This window comes from Coturnix japonica, chromosome 5, assembly GCF_001577835.2.
Source record: "Coturnix japonica isolate 7356 chromosome 5, Coturnix japonica 2.1, whole genome shotgun sequence".
In the NCBI taxonomy this organism is placed as follows: Eukaryota; Metazoa; Chordata; class Aves; order Galliformes; family Phasianidae; genus Coturnix; species Coturnix japonica.
The window spans coordinates 2,826,436-2,843,917 of record NC_029520.1 but is presented as its reverse complement, the minus strand read 5'-3'; the positions used below and the strand labels follow the sequence as shown (position 1 = coordinate 2,843,917).

The 17,482-nt window shown below is 40.2% G+C and overlaps 1 long non-coding RNA gene across 1 annotated transcript in view; it reads right to left on the bottom strand.

Moving 5' to 3' along the window:
- Positions 1-16,679, bottom strand: part of LOC107314304 — a 34,627-nt gene extending 17,948 nt beyond the window's left edge. Inside the window, exon 1 of the long non-coding RNA XR_004307480.1 lies at positions 16,486-16,679. This is a non-coding gene — a long non-coding RNA (uncharacterized LOC107314304). The remainder of the gene's footprint in view (positions 1-16,485) is intronic.
- Positions 16,680-17,482: the final 803 nt, after the last annotated feature.

Sequence of the window (17,482 nt, the reverse complement as noted above, 5' to 3'; positions counted from 1 at the left end):
ACAAAGGAAGGTTTAGGTTTAACACCTTCAGTATGCACACTCAGCTTGCTGGAATAGAAAATTGGCATCCTGAGGGCGAGGAGTCATGACAGAAGGAAGCAAAGAAATGGTACCTAGAAAACTTGTTTCCATCTTCCTACACAGCTACCTTGTAGCACCTCTGCTGCTGGCACAGCTCCATCCATAGCGCTTTCATGCTGGCTGCTGACCAGAAACATTCCAGCCCTGCTGTCCAGATGTAGTTCTTTGAGAATGTCTAAACATCAGACAGTATGTGGCTATCCAGGTAAGTCTTAGCAGACACAGCACAGACAGGCTCATTGGACTTCTGAGCAGATTTGGCAGCTCTCGCTCTCTTCTCCCCGTAGTCTGCTGTCTTGCTTAAACAGCTTAGATCCTTGCCAGTATTTTTGGACCCTCTGTTTAGAACTGAGCACATAGGTCCAAAAACAGCACTTGGGTCACGGGCATGTATAACTCCAGAAATTCATTATCCACAACTATCAAAGGGGCACAACCAAGAAGATTCAACCCCTAAACCTCTTGGAAACATACAGGTAATATCTCACTACAGGCTCTCCATTTTTTCCTTCCTCCAAAATAATGACTATAGTCCCATATATTGTTCCTTTAACTTCCCAAGAATGACTGCACGCTTCTACATTATTATCTTCCCACCATGACTTTGCTTATTCAGAAAAAAGTCTATATCATTAACTAAACTATTTAAAAATCAAATTATTATGAATAGGCCTTGTGCGATAATAATTAGGCATTAGGATCCCTGTCTGAACAAGTTCATTTGGAACAGTAAAAGTGGAGAAACCATAACAATTTATACTTGATTGCAGAGTTCTTTCTGTTGTAAAATACAGATTTCTTTCCCATCTCTCTGGTTAGATAAATTTATTAGATGCCTAAAATGCTCTGTGTATCGTGACTAAAATTATCTGTAAGCTTGACCAATAAAGCAAATTGGCCAAAATCCTTTGGTTGCTCCCAGCTTGAAAATCTATTAAGCACCATTGGTTACAAAATTCTGTATGTGTATTTGTGTAGATGTGATTTTAGGCAATTTCTAGATTGCGTGATTTTCAATGAAGTAAGTTAATCTATGATGTCTAGACTTTCTTTCCCACATGACTCCAGCATGGAAGGCTTTCTCCAGCACTATCCCAACCTGCATAATTTATACATCTGTAGCGTATTTTCACTGTACACAGGCCAAGTTCCTGGGGTAATCTCTGCCAAGGAACTTTTCCAGTTCTTATTTGATCAGTCAAGCCATGATTCTAACACTGAATCCCTTATTTTTACCAAATAATGGGAACCAAGCACAAATTTGCAAGATAATGTTTTGTCCACTTTATCCATTTAAAACACAACATGAAATCATCTCATCATTTTGTCATTGTTTCTGTGAAGGAAATATTTTCTTGTTTGCTTTCAGAATTCGCAATTAGCACTAATATAATTGCCAAGACGTCTTGGTTGTATAGTTGGAAAAATACAAGCATATAGTTGTAATTACAGAATAAATAGCCAGAGGGTGTCTAAGAAAAGACTCACCAGTGCTGAGGTTATCAGTCAAGATGGATGCTCACAAACATTGAGGTTTGCCATAAAAACTCTACAAAGGAGCAATCTCCAGAAAGAGATGCTGCCTTAGCAGTGATCAGCCCTTAAATGGGATCTAGGAGAGGTGCAGTCAAGCTTCACTCCTTCCAGGAGCACAGGTGAATTACTTTCACCTGTGCTCCTGCAGCTGATTCCTTGCTTGCCTCAGACAGTTAGTCAGAGGTTCAAGCTGTGATCAACAGTTTCCCTTATATTGGTGTTAACAAGACAACTGCTTAATTGCTCAGTAGTTCCGCTTTCTTTATATTTCTTTCAGAGATTCCTGACGTGATATAATGCAGTTACATCTAAGTATATGGAATATAAGATGTTTTTTTTTATTGTTCAGGCATTTCTGTCTAAGGATCCTCCTAAGTGTTCTACTAAAAAAAACCCCATGATGCAAATGCAATTTTTAGAGTCATTTTGCTTGTTGGTTTGGACCTCATTTGAAGATAAGAACAACACAACAAAAATATTTATCTTCAGTATTAAACTGATAGGTTCTTTGGAAAGGATCAGAACTCCTGCCTTGGATTCATTTCAGCCCACACTTACGCACGCTTTGTTCTCACTTCGCTCACTTCAGCCTTTTGGGTCCACTGAAACAAGGACAATACCTCATAACCAAAATACTTGCTTTGACAAAACCATGTCGGTAATGGCCACCAAATGACTTTAGGTTTAGGGCTGTGTCCTAACAGGTTTCTATGAAGCTCTTCAGGATGAACATCTTGAGTTTAATTGGCTGGCTTGCAAACCTTGCTAAAAGGACATAAGTCTGCATCAAATATTCTTCTCCTGGTCACGAAGCAGCAAGAGTCTTTTGGAAAACAACTGTTAACACTGAAGTTCCTTTCTGAGGGTTGAAATATGTGCTGCTAGTAATCAGAACAACCAGCCTTTTACTCATGGCTTCACATTTCACTGGCAAAGAAGGAGAGAGGCAACTAACTCTCAATATACTGACAATTTCCAGTGTAGTGAAGCTCACTGGGGAATTACACAATGAAAAAGAGAGGTGAAGCACGTCTGAAGAAATGATATATCTTCTTTCTGATTCTATATCTCCAGGGCCAAGCAGTGTACTCTGGTCCTAATGTGTCTGGCTGCATCTTATCTACATTTCCTGCCAAACCGCTGAAGCTCCTTTGGGCTTTCTACAAGCACTCAAGATGATGAGATAGAGCAGATGTCTTTCCTGCGAGGTTTCTGGTGCCTTTGTGCAGACTCACGAGGCCTGGGTTCCTCAGCCCCTTTTGCCTCAACCTACAGCTTTTGCAATGGGAATGACCTTGGAGGTCACAAGCACAGCATCCCCAGGAATTAGCTGTACATAATGCATTTCACTCATTGTGTAATCCCACAACAAAGCCTACCACCTGTGAAAGAGTTGTACTACTGTCCTCATCCTTCCAGCCCCTGAAGCAGCTTTCTGCAGCAAGCAGTTTATATATAAATGCTTCCTACTTCACAATCCTCCTGATACCAATGCAGGGAGTGCCAGTGCTTCTGGAACAGTCTTTTCCAGCAGAATAGGATCAGTTTCATTCGCAGTACTCCATGGATTCAGCTGGGTTTCATAGTGACATGTGGAAAAGCTTTGAAATCATACTTGTCGCTATGAAAGCTGCAGAGCTGTTGACCTGTTCTCCTGAGTAGTTTCTACTAACTGATTGCAGTGCTGGTGCACTTTTCCAGTCTGACAAAGTGTGTGTACTAATCAGCTCAAAATTGCTTGCCTTCAGGATGCACATCAAGCTCTTGGGACTCAGAAAGAGCCACCTGCATCTTGCTGTCTGGGAATGCTACATGTACACATACATATGCATTTATAAATGCAGATAGAAAGCATAACCTCGTCACTGTCCCTGTCCAGAATATAGTTAATGGCTCCCACTTTATTTAAAAAGAAAAAAAAAAATTCTGATGTAATTAAGTAATTTGTGTTTGTAATCACTAACATCATGCTTCCCAGCACTGTTACAAACCACATGCTTCATGATATAACACATGGAGAATGAACCATATGTCTGCAAAAGGAGCCACGTAAGTCATTATGTAGAAGCAGTATTTTCAACTCGAAACATAATTCACAGGAACTTGTGGGTACTTAATCATTTCTGCACCCTTTCTCCTTGGAAGCATACCTTAAGAAAACGTAGCTCAGTTTACTGTGATTGCATAGGTGCAAATGCATTTTGAAATCTCAGAAATTTATAACACAAATTGTTTCAGACAATCAAAATCATGCTACCAACGCAGTGGTGTGCAGGAATATGTGACTCTTGCTCTGCTGCAGCCACCCACCCTCGGTTGTCATCTCCCTCACTACAGAGATTCATAGCCATTTCCCTGGTAGGATGAAAGCTTATCCCTCCAGGCTAGCCATAAAACCTTCCTCCACTGGGGCAGTGCAGGCAGCTCCAAACAAAAGAGCCTTTTATTTTCCCTGGTTTCAGTGATAACATATTCCTTTAGCACAAGGTTAAGCCAGTTCCCCTCTGGCCCCCCAGCACATAGCTCGTGGAACTGTCTGCACACAGCTACCAAGGGAGATTTCTCCCATCTCTCTGGAGCTCCAAAAAAGAAAAGAAAAAGAAAGAAAGGAAGAAAAAAAGATTGCGCCATTAGTAAATTCCTCTTTTCCACAGTTCCTTTCTTACCTATTTTTAAGTCCTCAGCTAGGACCTTCCTGGAGTTATCAGCTTTATGGTAAAAAAAAAAAAAAATCAAACACCAGAAACCACATACGTGAAGAGAGACAAAGTTAAACAGATGTGCACATGAACATAGACTGATACACATTAGACTGTTGCAGAACTTGGAGTTCCTTCCCTTATTGGTCTGCCTTCAAATCAGAAGACACTTTCCAGGAATAAAACAATTTCTGTTTACTCTGCTGGCTTGTAAGATACAGCCACCCAAGGGGCAGCTAAGGAAACACAAGCTAATGATTTTAAAATGTTGATTTTTTTTCTCTAACAATCATGGATGATAGACTCACTGTTCTAAACTACATGCTGCATAATGAATTGCTTGGGAATACTGAGCATTTAAGGTTCACTTGCTCTGGGATGCCAAAGGATGCCCATGGAAATGATGTGCTGTGTAATAAAGCCAAATAGCAGGAATGGGAAGGAGGGAGGGTAGAGATGCTTGGGAACACCAGCTCTCTTTGTCTGTGCTCTGCTTTCATCAATTGCTTTTGATACAAAGCTCCACATATTACACAGATGCCCCAGATTTCTGATTTCTCACTTTTCGTATTCTCTCCACTCTTTTGCAGCAGTAGTTGCATTGCTTCAAAGGCAATGCAGAATCTCCCCATAAACTCTGCTCTCACATCACGGTGCTGCTGAGACTTCCAGAACAGCTAGCACCCTGTGGTATAGTTTGGTCTCTTAATGGTTTTATCTGCCATTGGATATCTTGGGTAATGGTTTGGATAGCTCAAATGGGATGGGTCCGTGGCAGCTGTACATCAAATCCTTTGCAGCAACAGTAGTGAGCTACAATCTTCTGTCTCCACAGCTGAAGTTATCAAATGTTAATCTTAATGTTCACGACCTTTTTATGATGGCTGATAGGAAGGCTGACATTGTTTTCAGAGATCCCGTTCAATTGTGATGCTTACTGTGCTCCTGATGTAAGATACAATGAGAGAATTTGGTCCAATACTCCTTATCTGCTGTTCCCCTGAGTGTGATTATATGTTAGTGTTCTAAGTTTGGGAAAACAAAACCAAAACCAAACAGTAGCTTGATTTATATGTTACAGTTATTAAGCTTTACCTCAGAATAATCTGGAGGCTGAACATCTTGACATTTCTATGCAGTGCCAGTTGTGGTAGTCAGCTGCAGAAGCAGGCGTGAAATATTAGCATGCTTGGAGGCCTTTTCTATGCAACTGTAATTTAGTACTATCTGCCAAATGTAAATTCTTAACTTATCTCAAGCTATAAGCATTTCAGATGAAGACTGACTGGCAGTGAGAGCAATGATATTGCTAAGTTTGCTTTAAGGAAGTCAGACGGAGTAGCTTTAACATTGTTTTGTTTTGTTCCTCTCTATCAGGCTTCAGTTGTGAGAGATTGTTTCCTTCTGTAGTGCAATTCTGCAGTATTTGCAGGGGATCAGATGCCTGGTGAGGTGCCCGTTGCCTTCTTTAGATATCTAATTGGAGGATACAGACCAACTTAATACAGTGGGTCCAATTTTACTCAGAACCAGTTCCTCATTTCCTTATGAAACAATAATGTATATATATATATCAATATGTATTTCCAAAGCACTCTGCTTTTCATCCTGAAAACACAAGTGCAGATAGATATACTTCTTCCTTTTTCATGCAGTTACATATTGAGTACTTTGTGTGTAATGCCCTGACAACTGCCCTTATTTTTACCTCTTCTGGTATCAAGTTGGATGCCATTTGCTTTCCATTACAGCCAAGGATGGCTACAATTTAAAAACCATCTCTAGGACTACTTAGTTTTAAATATTAGAAGAAATATTACAACACAGCCCTGGATTCACTGTTAGCCTGTGAGATAATTTATTCCTCACAATGATGGAGGAGGACTTGAAGCAAGAACCACCAGCACGTTTCTCTTGCAAGACTGCAGTATGCAACAAGGTAGGAGAGATGCCACTGGAGCTACATTACAAAATGATATGATATAATTTTAATGCTCCATTACAGTTATTTTGTATTCACAGTATTACAGAGTATTGCGGCTTCAAAACCTTTGCAGATAATGAAGCAAAACATTAAGAATTAATTTAACAGGAGCACAGACAGTGTTGAAGGTGCTGCAAATACACAGCTCCAAGACCCCATTGCATTCCAGAGACAGGCTGGGTGAACACTCACACACTGCATGCTGCTCCTGGGTACCAGTTACGCTCACAGCATTCAGCCTCCCACTATGGAATCTGTCAGCAAGGTCCCAGTCACGGCTCTGAGCTAAGCACAGACACAAATGGGAGACGTCAGAAAGTCTGAGCTCAGCTTGGAGGGGCTTATCCTGCTGGCCAACAGCCCCACTCCCATTGCTTGGCCAGCAACCCCGGGGGCCAGATGCCAAACTGTAGAGGATGCATCCCCAGCAGCAGCTAAGCTGATGACTGCACACAGACCTTATGCTGCCAGATCTTAAGTTGCTTCACATCTAGTGAGTAGAGCTCCCACAGCTGCCTTGTCCTCCTAGATGATAGATGCTTTTGACTGACACCCTGTAGTATTTAAGGAGGATTTATTATAGTTTTCTTGCATAGAGTTGCTACTTTTTGTCACTTCAGAGTGAAACAAATAGCATAGAAGAAAGGGAATCTTTAGCCTGCTGTTTGACTCTCCTGCATACATACAAACCTCACTTTTTTAGGGTTCCAAGACAGTATTCACAGGGCTGAAGCAAATAGCAAGCCACTGTTTCCTCTCAACACTGCAATTATGTGTTATCTGACACACACCGAACAAGTAATGACATGAAATTAAATATCACTGCAGGGCTGCCATACAGAGGGTAAAGGTCTTAACAACATAACCATGTGCACTGCTATCATCTTTCCCAACAAAACCATTCCCCCAAAGCCAGCAGGAAAACTTCACGGGGTAAAATTTCACTTATATTTGCAATTTCGAGACCTAATAAATTGTACAGACATTAATTAATCATGCAAAAATGAATACTGTGAAAAGTGGAGGACAGAGACTCCCAGTGACATTTCACAGATCACAAGAGAGATCTGTCAGTGTTACCTGTCTGGGTTCAACAGTCCCTGAACAAAGTCTCCTTGACTGACTGCAGGATGGGACACATTGCTCCTGAAAGAGCACTGTGTAGCCAGCCCTCGACAGCAGAGTGTTTATGGAGCAAATCAAATCAAATCAAATCCTTCACCCATATCAATCAAGTCCTTCATCAGCATCTTCCTATTACTCTTTGCACAAATTGTCACTGAAACTTGCATACAAGTAAATGCCTACTACATCACTTCTCTCCCCTGGTATTCATATAAGAGTATGATTTTAAAGTAATTTATAAACTATGCTATCATCACTATACCAGTTCATCAGCTGTAATCAGATTCATATGCATAAGAATGTACTGTTGATTGATGTAATTTCTGGAATAGGTTCAGAAAGCGGTCACCAACATCTTAGGCTTTTACAAATGGTCCCAATTCAAGAGCAGAGGAGAATGTCTGGCTTTGTTTCCAGATTCCAGAACAACACACAAACATAAGAAGTGCTTGTTTTAGCTACAATAAGGCACCTTGCTACACTGCATTTTATCAGTACAGTCATATTCCTTCTGCATACCACAGAAAATATTCACAGAATCATATAATTGTAGAATCATTGTATGCCTTGTGTGAGAATGGAGCTTAAAGCCCATTCAGCCCCAACCCCTGTCATGGGCTGGCTGCCCCCCATCAGATCAGGCCACTCAGGGCTCCAACCAGCCTGGCCTTGGGCACCTCCAGGGATGGGGAACCCACATCTTCTCTGGAAATTCTGTTCCAGTTCCCCATCATCTAGCATAATAAGCAGTTTCAGAGAAATACGTGTTCTGGAGAGACTTTTAAAGCAAGAAAATGAAGTCATAACTGTCCTCTGTTTCACATATTGCATATTAACCCTTCTGTCTGTGGTCAGCCCAAACATAAGCCTGTAGCTGACTCTGGCAGAGATGTTTCACAGCCCCAGAGGTTGTACTCCCAGCCAGCCTGATCTAAGAAGCACCACAGGGAGAGGCAGGGGCTCAGCTGCCATTTTACAGGCAAGAGGTTGGAAGATAAAATTAGATCCCTTCTCCACTAAGCATAACAATTTACCATAATGAAGGCTCAGAGGCAGGACTTGCTCACATACACACACACACAAGAAGAATAAACATTCTCATAATCTTTTGACACTGAGCTCAGATGAGAACTGCCCATGAGCAGGCTGCTGGCCAAGTGCTGGATCTTCAACACTCTGCAACTGGGAGCACAGGCTGCCGAGTTCCTGAACTGGAGGTCTTATTGATGGCAGCTCCTTGGGCAGCTGCTGGGCTTCACTGAGCATGTTCCTGTGGCTTGTCTGAGGCTTCATTCAGAAAATAAATGCTTGAAAGCAAAGACTTCAAAAGAAAACAAAGGGGGAATCTTCACTCTCCCATAAAGATGTTAAAGACTTCAAATTAAAAGTAGAAAGCCTAGAGAAAATCTGATGTCCATAAACTGAAGTACCACTCTGTACAAGCCACTGTGTGAGAGATAATGATGCCCAGTCCTGCACTAGCTCTTTGACACTGATCTGCTCTAACACAGCAGCTGCTCTGGGGACATCTCATAATTAATACTTCTTGTTGTTTGTTTCCTGCTCGATACCTGATGTACAAGGCATTTTCAGACTCCAAGAAATTCACAGTTCCAGCCTCAAGATGCTCAGTTTCTTTATAAATAATAACCAATTAGTTCTAATTGGCTCCTTGCATTTGTAAAGAGCTCTCTTTCAAATGAAAAATGAAGACGGAAGTACTTCAGAAAGAAAAAAACCTTTTCATTCATTTCTAAATTGTATCCAATTAAAATTCTGTGCTGGCTGTTTCTCTCCCAGCACTGGGGCTGGGAGCAGAAGCACCGTCAGGGTGTGGATCCTGCAGGGACACATAAATGAAAACAGACACTCAAAATAGCATAAGGGTTTCAGCCTACATCCATTCCAATTTGTGTGGAAGACCTTTCAGGTTCACATGATAAGCCACGGTAGCTGACCTGCCTCTAGCAGTGCCAGAATGAGAAGTGCCATGACAATTGCACATTGCACAAGATCTAACTACAAGTCTTTCTGCTAATTCCAATGGCATGGTTTAAAGAAATCTAACTGATAGGTAACAAAAATATTTCTTGTGGGGTTTTAAGCTGCAGTCAGAGCTATGTGGTTATTGCCGAACTGCTTTCAGCCAGCCACTGTCCCAAGCATGCAGGACATTTATCATTCTCCTTGCCAAAAAAAGGCCTAAACATGTAAAACATCAACTACACTATAAACAAACAAGATATGAAAAATGAGCATGAAGCACTGTTGCTTCAAGTTCTGGAAATGTAGATGATTTGGTTTGCTCACGATGATGATAAGATAGAAGAGGTTACTTGAACACATCTACTGCTAAGCGTTAAGTGCCAAAAAGAGAGAACAGTGATATTCAATAGATGCAAATGGTTTAGGGGGAAAGGCAGCTGCCTGAATGACATGTGAGATGTAATGGCTGTAGGATACATTCAGACAAACAGAGACTTTCTGCCTAACTTTTCAGGTCTTCCCCTCTGCAAAAAACAAGCAACAAAACTACATTATAAACACATTACAAGGACACGTGTTTACTTTTATATATGAGAGCACTCTCTGACACTGGGATGGAAAGCCAGGCCATATGCTACTAGGGCTGGTGGTTCGTATTTTTTGTTTGTTTTTGTTTTTCCAAGTATTTATTTTTGTGTTTCTTAAATTGAGAAGCACTCCCTCTCAGAGAGGGATGGCTTGGTTAAAATACGTGCAAGGAGACATGCAGCTTTGTGATGTTGGAGTATACTAGTGGTATTGGAAATGGTATTGGAAACAGACACGGACAGATGCTAAAACACTGTGCTGAACCTGGGTTACTATCCATAATATTCAGAGGAAGATTACCCCCAAATCAACATCACTGCTTTAATTTGTTTTTGCAAAAGACTAAAATAAATCCTAACGTTCAAATATTTCCCATAAAAGTCCTACAGAATTTAACACATAATACCTCCTTTTGACGCCTTCAAGAGATTACCAGAGCATGAAGTTTTCTCTATAAGTGCTTAAAAATACCTGCAGAAAAGATCCCCTTCTCTCTTAAAACCCCAGGTTTTGGCATAGAAATACATTTTTATATAATATGTATAAACTGAACGTATGTTCCATCCAGGTAAACATGTCAGCATTTTACCAGATCCATGGAAAGTGTAATTTACAGAATATGTTTTTAACTGTAGTGTTAATGGAAGGAATATCACAGCACTGTGCAAAAAGACATTTCAAAATGACTTCTGGTATTAAGCAAAGGATGACATCCCTGTAAAATTCTATAATCTATGGGCTTAATCTTAAATAACATGTTCCTATTTAATTCCATAAGGCTGCAATCAACAGCTTAGCTTAATTACAACAATAAGCCTATGATTGACTTTTTCATCATAGAAAGAAGAAAAAGTACACAACAGCACACTGTAGTGTCTATAGTTTTTAGGCAGCACTGTAGTTAGCATTATATATGGCCACAGCTAATATTTATTAAAGACAGCACCCAAAAACCTCACTGCTGTGAGATCTACACATTGCCAAAGTGCATACATGTGTTTCAGTGTGCAAATAAGCATTTGTGAACAGAAAGCCTACAAAATCTGCTGGCAAATTACAGCAAAATTCCCCAAAGCCTGTAAAGACTTATGCACCCCTTTTCTTCATTTTTGGGTATCTGACCTTTATGAACTGACAGAACTGGAAGATTCCTCCCCACCCCCTGTGGCCCCTTGTCTCCCCACTTCTTTTTATATCTGGCTGATGTTCTAGCCACTGCTGCTCCCTTTGGATTTAGGATATGAATGAAGGAGACTATCAGTTCAGCACAGGGGCGGAGAAAGCAAGCTAAAGAATTTCAGCAAATTGCTTTCCATTTGTAAAACACAAAACCAGCACATTTTGTTCAAAGGGACTAGCCTAATGTGGAAACAAGCCAAACTCTCTTACACACAGTTGTGCTTTTAGTTTGATGCAAGATCTCTGAGATTTGACACCAATGGTATTGTACAGCAAACACTAAGATAAGCAGGTTTCTATTCTGAGATGAATTTATATGCTGGTATTCATGAATCCTAAACACCAGGAAAGGTAAAAGCAAGACTATATCCAGAGCTAAGCATTTGATCTATTGCCCCTTTTGAGGGTGGAGAAAGATATTCTGCAGATATTGACTTGTGCAAATGAAAGATGGAAAAAACAGACCTTGAAATCCTTGGATCAGATTCAAATGATTGTGCACATCACCTCTGTATAGGCAGAGAAGTACAGACACTTCAGTGTATGAAAGAACACACAGGCAAATACCCTCAGAAGAGAGATTTAAGCTGTGTATGAAAAATAACTTCAAATATAAGATGAAGAAGATAGCAGGTTAAGTCTGCAAGCCAGCAGCATGACCCCTGTCCCCTCTCAATCATGCTGATAACTGAGGGACGTGGCAGAGCCTTCCCAGCTCCTCTGCCTTAGGATTTTGGTTGCTACAGCTGTGTGTTTGCTGCTTTACGTAGTTCAGAACCACTAACTTCATTTTCTTTCTAAAAAGCATGACAACCACCAACATTTGTGTTATCTCAGTCCAGAATAAGCATAAATTTGGAAGGTGTAAGCAACAAACCAACCCCAAACCAAATTTCATAATCTTTCAAGTGGATCTATTCTCCAGAGCTGAATCTATTTTTAAATCCTATTTTCTCAGTGTTAAATATACTTTGCCTTACTGTAGGGGAAAAAAAACCACCGTTCTTCATGCTTACAAATAAAGTTGCTTCCTCTTTATGTGCAGAGGCCACCAAACCGTGCCTATGTTCCTTGTGCTGCAAAAGATAGAGATTGCTCAAGGAACTGTTATATCTGGATTACATCAAGTAATATTAGCTCCAGTTTGCAGACAGCAGTTTCCTTGCCAAGTTTCATGTTATTAATCCCTTGGTAAGCTGAAAGGAAAAATATCTGGTTCTAAACTCTTCATAAAACAAAGAAGGGAAATCCATGCTTTTGGCAGGGGAGAGGGGGGAATCAAACCCTTGGAATGTTAACCATATTTATTTATGAGCACTGCTGTTTAAAGCAAAAGAATAGCTGAAGTAAATTTCAGCTATTAATAAATAAAATTAGTTGTAGTATTTACTAAAAGATTGTTGTTGAGGATATCAGGAAGATTCCAGACTCATATGCATGGCTCTTGAAAAAAAGCACTTAGCATGGATATTTTAGGCATTACCTTTCACCCACATACTGCAGAAGTTATCACCTAAGCTTCCCTGGCTGAATGAATGTGAAAACGACATTGGTTATAGGGAAACAATTCGCTTTGGGTGAAGACATTCCCACACAGGCATGGAAAAACTGCTGAATGTGCACAATTAGACTTTATGGCAGGTGGTAACACTTGGCTTGTCCTCTTAAATTAAACATTTAGTATAAACCTTGTTCTTTTTATTTTTCCTGCTAAATAAAAAAAATATACACATTAATTAATATAATCTGTTAGATGACTTGACTTCTATCCATAAGGTCACTGGTCCTGAGCAATAGCAGCTGTAAGGGTTTTTGGTTGGTGGGAAACTCAAGTGGAAATTGTGCTCTTGGCTTCGATATAAGTAAATGTAGATGAGCATGTAATGCAGTAGGGGCAAGAACAGTGTAGGTTATTCATTATCAGGATAGCACTGACAAGATGAAACCAGCTATTATGGGTTGGAAAACTGGCTATAATCTTTTAGGAGGCTGTGCGGCTTTCTCCCATGCAGCAGTTCAAGTAGCTGTGTGTCTATTTTGGGGGGCATGGGAACAGCCAGAAGAATCCTGGCTGTAGGCTGCTGCACAGAATAATGCATACCTAGCAACATGCAACAGATTTTGGTCTTCTCAAAGTCCCCAAATGAATGGAAACCCAATACTGCTCAAACTAGACCCTGATGTTTGATGCTCTTCAGACTTCTCTCCGACCAAATGGATGGGCTGCTCCTCACCCCATGCCACGCAGCACCCTGCAGTGCCAAATATAACTTTGCAGTGCTGGGGACACCATTCACAATAACCCTCTGAAGGATACGCTGTTAAGTGCACAAGACATCTATAGAGACGCCCAATGCTCTTGAAAAGCATACATCTGACAAAACTTGCCATATAGTATAATTAATTTTGCTTGTCTTAACACACTTATGTAGGATTTGAACCCTTATTGTAGAGGGAAGCAAAGCCCTAGCTATTATTCCACCTATGCACATCACTATTAAGACTGAGCGAAAAACATTTTCAGTATGCTTTATAAAGCTCCAGTTGGAATGGTCCCAAGCTGCCCAAGGACACGTGAGCTCCTTAGTATCACAATGTGATTTCAGCTCAGTAATATGCCACGTCTTCTACCTTATCAAACAAACACATCATCTCCACCCAGAATTTCATTGAAAGGCTTCTTGGAAATTTCTTTTATAGCACAGAGATGCCAACTTATAGCTTAGCTTGTGGGATCTGAGAGCTAGTGATGATACGGCAAAACAGACTGACAAATTGATTAGGTTCCTTTGGGATGCCCATGAGAACAAGGTCATAACGTCTAATATTTCTTTAAAGCCTGAAATGATTATTTGAGTGTAATTTGGGTTTCCATGCACCCTTACATAGAATCATCATGGCTTGTGTTGGAAGGGACCTCAAAACTCTTCTAGTCCAAACTCTCCAGCACACTTGCTATATAGGTAAGTGACTTTCAGAAACACACCTGATTATATCTCTTGCAAACTGAAAAACAGTGTCAGAAAAATACTTGCATTTCATGTTTACACTACTACTCCGTTTCTTTGATGAAGGTTGTGCAAGCTTTTTTTTTTTTTTCTTTTGAAAAACAAGGAAATTGCCTGAGTAAATAATTTAGATGAGTGAATTCAAAGTATGGCAAATTCCAGTGTGCAATTTTGATGTTAGTCTTTTCTGAAGAATTGCACTGTTTGTGTGTGCTTAACTTCAAGATTTGAATCTACACAAATATTTACGCATTTGTGCTCCTCAAAAAGAGCGAGTCCTCCCATGCTTGGTGGTCACTGATTTGTGATGGCTGCATTTACAGTCTTGTTGCAGACACCCACTGATCCCTGGGCACAGGGTGCACAAAGGACACGTGCATTTCCCTCTCTCATTAAGCAAAAAGAAAAAACAAATTTTGTACATATATACAAATACTTGCATATGTATAAACTGGAAATTTAAGTTGGATATTAAGAATGATTTCTTCTCAGAGAGTGTGGTGAGGCATTGATACAGGCTTCCTAGGCATGTGGTAGAGTCAGCATCCCTGGAGGTGTTCAAGAACCATGCAGATGTGGCACTGAGGGACACGGTAAACTACAACTACAGGGTTGTAGTTGGATTAGGTGATTTTAGTGGTCTTTTCCAACTTCGATGATTCTATGATTCCCTATATATTTGACCACTATACATGTTACTTAAGCCCTTCTGAAGACATTTGTATGAGTAGTTAAGAGTCCATTGGGCATGGCTACCGAGACTCTGAGCATTTTTTGGCACAAACTGGCAAACAAGCAGCACTTGAGTAAAAAGGCATTTCATTATTGCTTACTTCATCAGAACCCACATCAGCCCAAGCTTTCTGAGGTCACTGTTACAGTGGCAGACTGTGTACCACTGTCCCTGATGGTGGTGGGTGCAAACAGTGCTTGGCACAGTCAAAGGCAGAAAATGTTTAACTTGGCATTAACTAGAAGTGCTGCCTGAATGCTTGGGTTGCTCACAAGCCAAAGACAAACCACTTATTCAGTCTGGTTAGATCCAGTGTGCTAAGTGAAAATGCAGGTTTAAGCACTGGAATACAGCTCTGTAATGTATAGGATTTCAAGAAGAGTTAATTTTTTCCTGGCATCCAGTTTTCTTCCACATTATCCCACTACCTTAAATATCTCATATACCCTCTGGTGTGAATGATATGTCTATCATCTTGTTACCAAGTAACATCGCAAAGAAAATATCTCTGCAGTAAATGATATACCAGAACATTTAGGATCATTCCTGCAGGGTTTTCTTAGATGATGCTAGCAACAGTTAGACCAGCACTACCAAATAAATACCCAGATGCACAGCATTAGGTATTTCATCAGTGTATCTGTTGCTATAATCCTCACATAAATATGTTAACTTATCTATTTGAGAAAAGAACCTTTTAACAAGATGAGTAGTTTGTATGGTGTACTGATTTTGTGTTTGATGGGGTGCAACCCAAACCAAGCAAATCTCTCATACTCTGAAAGCTGACTTCACATCTCCTTTCGTATGCACAGTATCTTTATTTTCATTGTCACAGTAGACTGATAAAACATACAGTTAGCTGAAAAATTCACTTTTCAGCTTTCAAAATCTTGTGTGAGCCACTGGAGATTCAAGCATACCTCCCTATGGGAGAAGTGATGAAACCTTCACATTGAGATGAATACTACAGAAACTCAAGATAGCAGAGGAGTGTAGTATAACTTCAGCAAGTCCCCAGGAGCTCTCAGTTTCACATTATATCTCCTAATCATGAACAAAATACAATAAAATACTGTGTGGATATTAGCTACATTACTCTTCAGGCAGCCCTGCCATGAAGCCTGTGTCTTTCCTTTCATTTAAATGGTCTTAACAGAATATATCCTGAGTGGTTTCTAGAGCAGTTTTTTAGGGCTTTATCAGTAAAACTGATGGAACAGCTGTTTCAGAAGCCTGGAGCAAGCAGCATACTACTGATACAAAAATAAGGTGCAACCACTATTAAAGAAAGAGAAAAGGAAAAAAAACCCAACAAAACACAACAACCATCTATTATATAACTTTCTTGAGCTGACCATAAATTATCATTAAAGTAACACTGGGAAGATACATATGTTAAGCCTACTTTACCTGAAACTGAGTAACAGTGTGGGCATAGAAACCTCTTGCTTGAGCAAACTGTGTCCTCCTGCTCTGGCTGTTTTGCTGCGAACATCCTGTCCTGCAGTCCACTGCCTTCAGCCAAGAAAATCAACAGAACAAAAGATGCAGCAGCACACAAACCTCTTCATCCCTGTGTCTGCTTGATGGCCTCGCCAAGCCTCCTTCCAGCATGTGTTGGTGACACGACTGGAAAGCACGGATGGAGAAATGAGTTTCAACATTTCCTAGCTGTGATTTTCATGGAGCAGAAATTCCACTGCACGGGGAAACGTTAGTGGTTTCCCCCCATGGAACATTAGAATGGAACATATCAAGAACACTGTAGAAGGCAAAGCTTGAGTTAATATTCAGCAAGCAGAGAGAGACGCAGGGTATCTGATCAAAGGCTGCACCTCTGGATGAAGATTTCTAAGTGGTTGATATTGTTTTATGGAACAATTTCTTTATATATACATATATTTTTGCATTTGTACTACTCTTGAAAAGTTATTCTTACCACAAAAGGCTCCTTACTAAAGAAAATAAAACTTCTCTTGCCAGGCTTCACAGTAGGCTCTTACATGAAACAGGACAGGCTAATCGCCTGGGGAACGGCTACGTTAACATATCACAGGCAAGTCTGATCTTTCATTTGCATTCCCAAGAGAATGTGTCTGGAATAATCTTGGTTTATTGATTTTGTTCTGCCATGCTTTTAATTTCCCAATTCTTCAGTATTAAAGATAGTCAAAATTAATTACTGGGATATTCTGGCTTGTCTTTGATCATCATGTTGCCTGAGGGATCATAGGAAGAGCTCACATAACTAAAATAGCCAGAATCAAATACTTGAAACAGCTTCAAAGGTAGGCATTTACCAAGATAGTTATTTTCTTCTTCGAGGATATGATGCAATGCAATCAAGCAGTTACTGAACAGAAATTAGAACTGTCAGTTTCTGGATACAATGCAGCTACAGTGGAGCTGGAAAGGGTAAAAAAAAATTCACTCGTCTTTTTTCTTTCTTTGATATGGTCAAGTATTACTTCTTTTATAAGAACTAACTATCAGGCCTAAATGGACATTAAAACCGCTCCTCAGCATAATAGATTTCAAGACAAGCGACTTGACCCAACTG